The sequence below is a fragment of the Desmodus rotundus genome, chromosome 4 (assembly GCF_022682495.2).
Source record: "Desmodus rotundus isolate HL8 chromosome 4, HLdesRot8A.1, whole genome shotgun sequence".
Lineage (NCBI taxonomy): Eukaryota > Metazoa > Chordata > Mammalia > Chiroptera > Phyllostomidae > Desmodus > Desmodus rotundus.
Genome location: NC_071390.1, coordinates 164,564,723 through 164,570,886, shown reverse-complemented (window position 1 = coordinate 164,570,886; position 6,164 = coordinate 164,564,723). Strand labels below are relative to the sequence as shown.

Genomic DNA, 6,164 nt, shown 5'->3' with positions numbered 1-6,164 from the left:
TTGAAAAGACCATGAGCCAATGAGACATGTGTCCTTGGGTTAAAAATCACAACAAAACAGGCCTGGTCGTTTGTTAGATTTCTAGTCGTTCCCAGACTTCCTGTACTCATCTGAAAAAATAACATTGGGTTATTAGGCAAATTAAATGACTAAATGTAAGAATGGGTTCTTAATAAGTTACTTCATTTTACTGTTTTCTTATACTTTTTCTTCTCTATAAGCAGAATTATTTATCCACCCTCACCCATCCGTTTCCCTACCTCTGTCTGTAGTGTCAGATCAGATTTTGATGGGTAGTTAAGGAGAGATGACCAGTATATTTTAACTAGTTATTTTCATCTTTCCAGTGTACTGGTCTGGAACCTACCCTAGAAAAGTTACAAAACAAGGAACCTATAATCTATCATATTTTTAAAATCTTTACATTTATTTATATTTTTCTTTTAAATTTATTGTTCTTGAAGTATATTTGACAAAAGTGTAAGAAGCTTAAAAGTATACAACATGATTTGCTATATGTATAAACTGTAAAAGGATTCCCCAAAGTGAGTTAATAACACATCCATCACCTCATATGTTTCCTTTTTTTAGGGGGAGATGACGACAATTAAGTTCTAATCTCTAAGCAAATTTCGATTGTACAATACAGTGCTATCAACTATGGTCACCATAGTATACATTAGATCTTCAAACCTGCTTCATCTTAAGACTACATGTTTATACTCTTTTCCTAACTTCTCTGTGCTTTCCCCACCTATAACCTGTACCAACCACTTCTCTATTCTCTGTTTGACTTGAACTTTTTTCTTTTTATTTTTTTTAGATTCTACATGTGAGTGATATCATGTAGATTTTGTGTTTCTCTGTCTGGCTTATTCACTTAGGTTAATGCTGTTAAGGTCTATCCGCGTTGTTGCAATAGCAGGATTTGCTTCTTTCTCGATGTAAGTGATATTTCATTGTATATGTATATGTGTATAAAATCACATTTTTATTTCATTCATCCATTGGCAGACACTTAGGTTTTCTGCACACTTTAGCTCTTGAGAATACAGCTATGGTGAATGTAGGAGTGCAGACATCTCTTCAAGGTAATGGTTCCATTTTATTTAAATATATACCCAGGAGAGGGATTGCTGGATAATGTGATAGTTGTATTTTTTGTGTGCTAGAAATATAAACTAAAGCTCAAATTTTAACAATCTGAAAATGCGTAAAATATCATTTATACTCACTAGATAAACAAAAGTTTATAATGTAATATTGATAATATCAAGGGTAAGCAAGTGTTTAAATGTCTCTTAAACACTGCTGACAACTGTATAAATTGGTACAACTTGTTATTGGAAAATAACTTGGCACTACCTTTTAAAGATGAAATTTTTAATATATTCAACGTTCCAGAAATTATACCACCAGTCATATATTTTCAGAAACTTGCCCATATGCATCAGAAGGCACATACAAAGTTGTTCCCAGCAGCACTGTTTCTAACCACAAAAATCTACAAACAAGTCCAATGACCAGTGCCAGGAAAATGAATAACTTATCTGCCATATGCAGGGTGGGGCAAAAGTAGGTTTAGCTTGTATGTGAATTTCTTGAGGAACCTCCCTTCTGTTTTCCACAATAGCTTGTGCCAATTTACATTCTTACCTACATTGTGAAATGCTTCCATTATTTCCAAACTCTTGCTAGCGTTTGTTATCTCTTGTCTTTTTTGATAATAGTCATCCTAACAGGTAGGAGGTGACATCTCTTTATATTTAAAACTACTAAACATATACTGGATCCTGTCTAATACTAAAGCTTACACCTTGGCAAAACTTGCTTTAGGTCCTTTCACCTCCACATAGTTGAAAAACGGTGGACGGCAATGTGAAAAATCATTTCCAAACCCTTAAAGTGTTCAAAATAAGGACAAGGAATCAGCCTTCGGTTTAGCTACTTCTGACCAATAGACTGGCCTCTTTAAGGCTCAGATTCCTCACCTGTAAAATGAGAATGCAAATATCCATCTTGTCTGTCATAATAATAAATGCCTTATTTCTATTGGGTTGGCCAAAATGTTCATTTGCTTTTTTCGTAAGATGGCTCTAATAACACTTAGTTGTCTTTAACTTAATTTGAAACAATTTTATTAGATCATACTGTGACAGCTGTCATATCAGTGTACATTTAAAAAAACTTAGCAGAATTTGTGAATTTTTGTGTAGCCATTTTAATATTGAAAATGGAGGAAAATAAGCAACAGTTTTTGACATACTTTGCTTTATTATTTCAAGAAAGGTAAAAACACCATTGAAACCCCAAAAAAGATTTGTGCAGTGTATGGAGAAGGTGCTATAGCTGATTGAATATGTCAAAAGTGGTTTGCGAAGTTTTGTGCTGGAGATTTTTCGCTGGATGATGCTCCATGGTTGAGTAGACCAACTGAAGTTAATAGCAATCAAATCAAGACATTAATTGAGAACAATCAATGTTATACCACGCAGAAGATAGTTGACATACTCAAAATATCCAAATCAATAAAGTTATTGGTGAAAATGAAAAATGTCTTTTAGTTTATGGAAAAAACTAAATAGACTTTTTGGCCAACCCAATACTTATAATAACAATTAAATAATAATAATAGGTGGTTTGTAGAAATTTTTGATAACTTTTTATTTTGTTAAATAAATGAGTGAAAAAATGGATAAATGAATGAATGCCATGTGCCAAGGTTCCTGATATCCAGTATTAATTTTATATCCCATTTCTTTTAAATGGACTAATTTTGTTGTATTTTTCATATGAGATTGGTGCAATATGTTGTTTTTGCCAGGTTAAGTCTAGAGAATTCTAGTCCTGCCTGTGAAATCTTGCTTTTGGCTTGTATCTTTTTATAGTTAATGAATTCCTCTGATGTGAACTTCACTATGTTATGACCACAGAACTGGACACATTTTAAAATTATTTTTCCCTGCCAATGACAACTACTAAATAGCATTAATTCCTAAACACTATTTCTTGACACCCACTTAGACTTTGTCCCAGCAGCAACAGTTGATTTGTACCCAGTTCCTGCCTCACTGAACTTCCACTCATACCTACTTGTGCTATTGGAGGTAGCCAGATACTAAAGGCTGAATTGTACGCCCCCATCCTCAAATTCATATTTGAAGTCCTAATCCCCAGTGCATGTTACTGTGTTTGGATATAGGGTCTTTAAGGAAGTAATTAAGTTAACATGATGTCACCAGGGTGGGCCCTAATCCAATCTAACTGGGTTCCTTGTAAGAAAATGAGATTAGGACACAGGTAACACATAGAAGGAGCACCATCTGAAAACCCCTGGGGGAGGATGACCATCTAGAAGTCAAACAGAGAGGGCTCTGGAGAAACCAACCCTGCTGACACCTTGAACTACAAAATATTGCCATCAGTAAACTATTAAGAGATAAATATTAATTGCTGGAAATTTCTAGACTGCATTGTCAGAATGATAGTTTGTAATAATCTATTGAGGGTAGTTATCCATTAAACAATCATGGTTTGTCTTAACCACTAAGTATACGTTATACTATTTTTACTGTATTTTCTTTTCCTAGGGAAATGTCAAAGTCACATCTTAAGTTCACCTCTTGAGGTTAAGTTGGTGAAATATGGGATGTGCAATAAATAAATTGCTGGAGGCTAGTACAGACACAAATGCATTATTCTATATTTTTCTCTTCGTTCTATCATTAAATATAACTCCTACATTTGTCTTTACCTGTTTTCTATGCAAAGAAGTTCATAGAGTTAGTGGTCTCTATGAGACTAGTTATTTCTAGAGTTCTATTACTTATGTTACATGTGACATCCAACCAGGAGTAAAATACAACTGCACACCTGAAGCTAATATAAAATAGTATCGAATATCAACTATAATTGAAAAATAAAAATAATTACAAAGGAAGTAATTAATTGTGATTTTGCTATTCAGCTTTCTCTACATATTTGAATGTTCCAGTAATGATGGACCAACTGCAAGAACATCATATTTAACGTATTCTAATATTGACCAAAGTACAATTAGAAGCCATTAAAATGACAAACATTGGACATGGCATTATTAACCTGAGCATAAACTGGAAAAATCCATATTCTAGCAATTTAAAAATAATTTAAATTTGGAAAAAAAAACCTCAGGCATTTAAAACCATTCTGCTTTGAAGCCAATAAAATCCACTTGCATGATAAAAAACACAAAGAATTGGTTATTTATTCTGCAGCTGAATAAATCCCCCTAGATTCCTAGGCAAATAATAAACTCTGAGTTCTAACTTATTTAGAAGGAAATAAAAAACAAAGATTTGTTGTGTAAATGTCTGCTTATAAGAGTGAAGGAATTGAGGCTTAGGGAGATTAAAAATTTGATTAAGGACACATCTAATAAGGAGGAAACAACAAGATCTGGACTCATATTTACTATGACCTCTGTTTCCATTTCCCTTGTCCTTGTAGCATTGAATATACAGCAAGCTATTAATGTTTACGTCATAACATTGAATGGTGGTTCAAATATTTAATGGAATGAACTATATAAGTCCCGTTTCTTCATCTTTAAAATGACGCTAGTAAATTGAACATTTGGAGATACTTTGTTGATTAAATATTATATTATCAAAAATTGAAAATAATGCAAAGCAAAGCATAGCTAAAATAATTTTAAAACTGACAATGTTCACAATGATGATTATATCTAACACCTTCATTTTGCAAATAAAATACTGAGGGAAATGTCCTGTGATAATTGTATTAACTCTCAATTACAGTGAAACAAAATGTGTGTGCTTCAACATCTAGACACAAAGCAGGCTGAATTCCTCGAGTGGCATCTCAAGACAACTCAGAACTGTCATTTCAATAAAACCTTTTTTAAGTAATAAAAAATGATCTTTTTCTAGAAGACATTTTGGGTTATTGGCTGTAATGATATAAAACACAAAACATACAAAATACAAAATATATAAAATAATTACCAATAATATATAATGTAAACTATATAAACAATATATGAGGTCTGTCCAGAACAAGTCCAGTCATTGGTAATATAATGTTTTGTGGGACATTAATGTAACCTGGCAGCCAAGGAGAGCGGACTGCAATTTGCGTGCATGAACAATGACAACTTCACAGGACTGTCAGTGGGGGCGGTAGACACTGGTGAGTGAGCATGTGCGGCAGGGAGCGAAAGGAGAAAGCAGCCTTGCAGTTGAAGATCAGCCCTCAGTTTAAAGGCCAGCTTCTGGAAGACTGGCCCCAAACGGAGTCAGGGTCAGAGGGTGGAGCAGCGGCAAGGCAGGCCTGGGGTGCTCTAAATCCCATTCTGGTCAAGCAGAGTCTGGTCCAGCATCCTCGTGCACAGAGGTGTTCCTCTTTGGTGCGTTTCAGGTTGTCTTCCAAATCATCAATTGTGTTTTCCAGCTGACTACCGACCTCTCAGCAAACTCACCACAGGTCTCTGCCTCCTTGAGTTTATCAGTAAGAATATTTATCTCTTCCTCATATTTGCCTTCTTTTTGAGAGTAGTTTTTTGTTGTTTTCTTTTTTAAGATTTATTTATTTATTTATTTATTTATTTATTTATTATATTTTTTCCTTCAGCAGCACTCTGCCACTTCAGGGTCTGGTCCATCAGTCTGATCTGATCATCTATCTCTCCACAATGGGATTCTGCCAGCTCAGCTCGTTCCTCTGTGTGTTCCAAGTCTCCCTCTATACTCACCAAGTTACGAGGCACCTCTTCACACTTCCTATCTGCCTCTTCTGCAATGTGCTTAGCTTCTTTGAATTGGATTTCTTGGAGTTTCATCTTTTCTTCATCTTTTAAAGCTCAGTTTTCAATGACCTTCATACCTCTCTCGCTTTCATCAGCTGCTTCCTCAGCTTCCTCCAGCTTTTGCAGGGCAGAGGCCAAGCGCTCCTGAGCACGGTCCAGCTCCTCTTCAACACGCTGGATTCTGCGGGTCAAGGAGGCCACGTCAGCCTGTTCTGGGACCCACCTTTCTCCCTCCAGTTCCCGCTGGAGGCACTCGGACCTCTCCTCCGCATCATGGGCCTGCTGCTGTAGAACTTGGAACTTGCCTTGATGGTGGTGATCCCTACCACGGTGCCATCACCGCCCCCTGCCCTCAGCT

General features: G+C 35.6%; 1 pseudogene; it reads right to left on the bottom strand.

Moving 5' to 3' along the window:
• Nucleotides 1–5,341: 5,341 nt before the first annotated feature.
• LOC112316818 (tropomyosin alpha-3 chain-like) lies at nt 5,342–5,930 on the bottom strand (annotated as a pseudogene).
• Between the last annotated feature and the right edge of the window lie 234 nt (nt 5,931–6,164).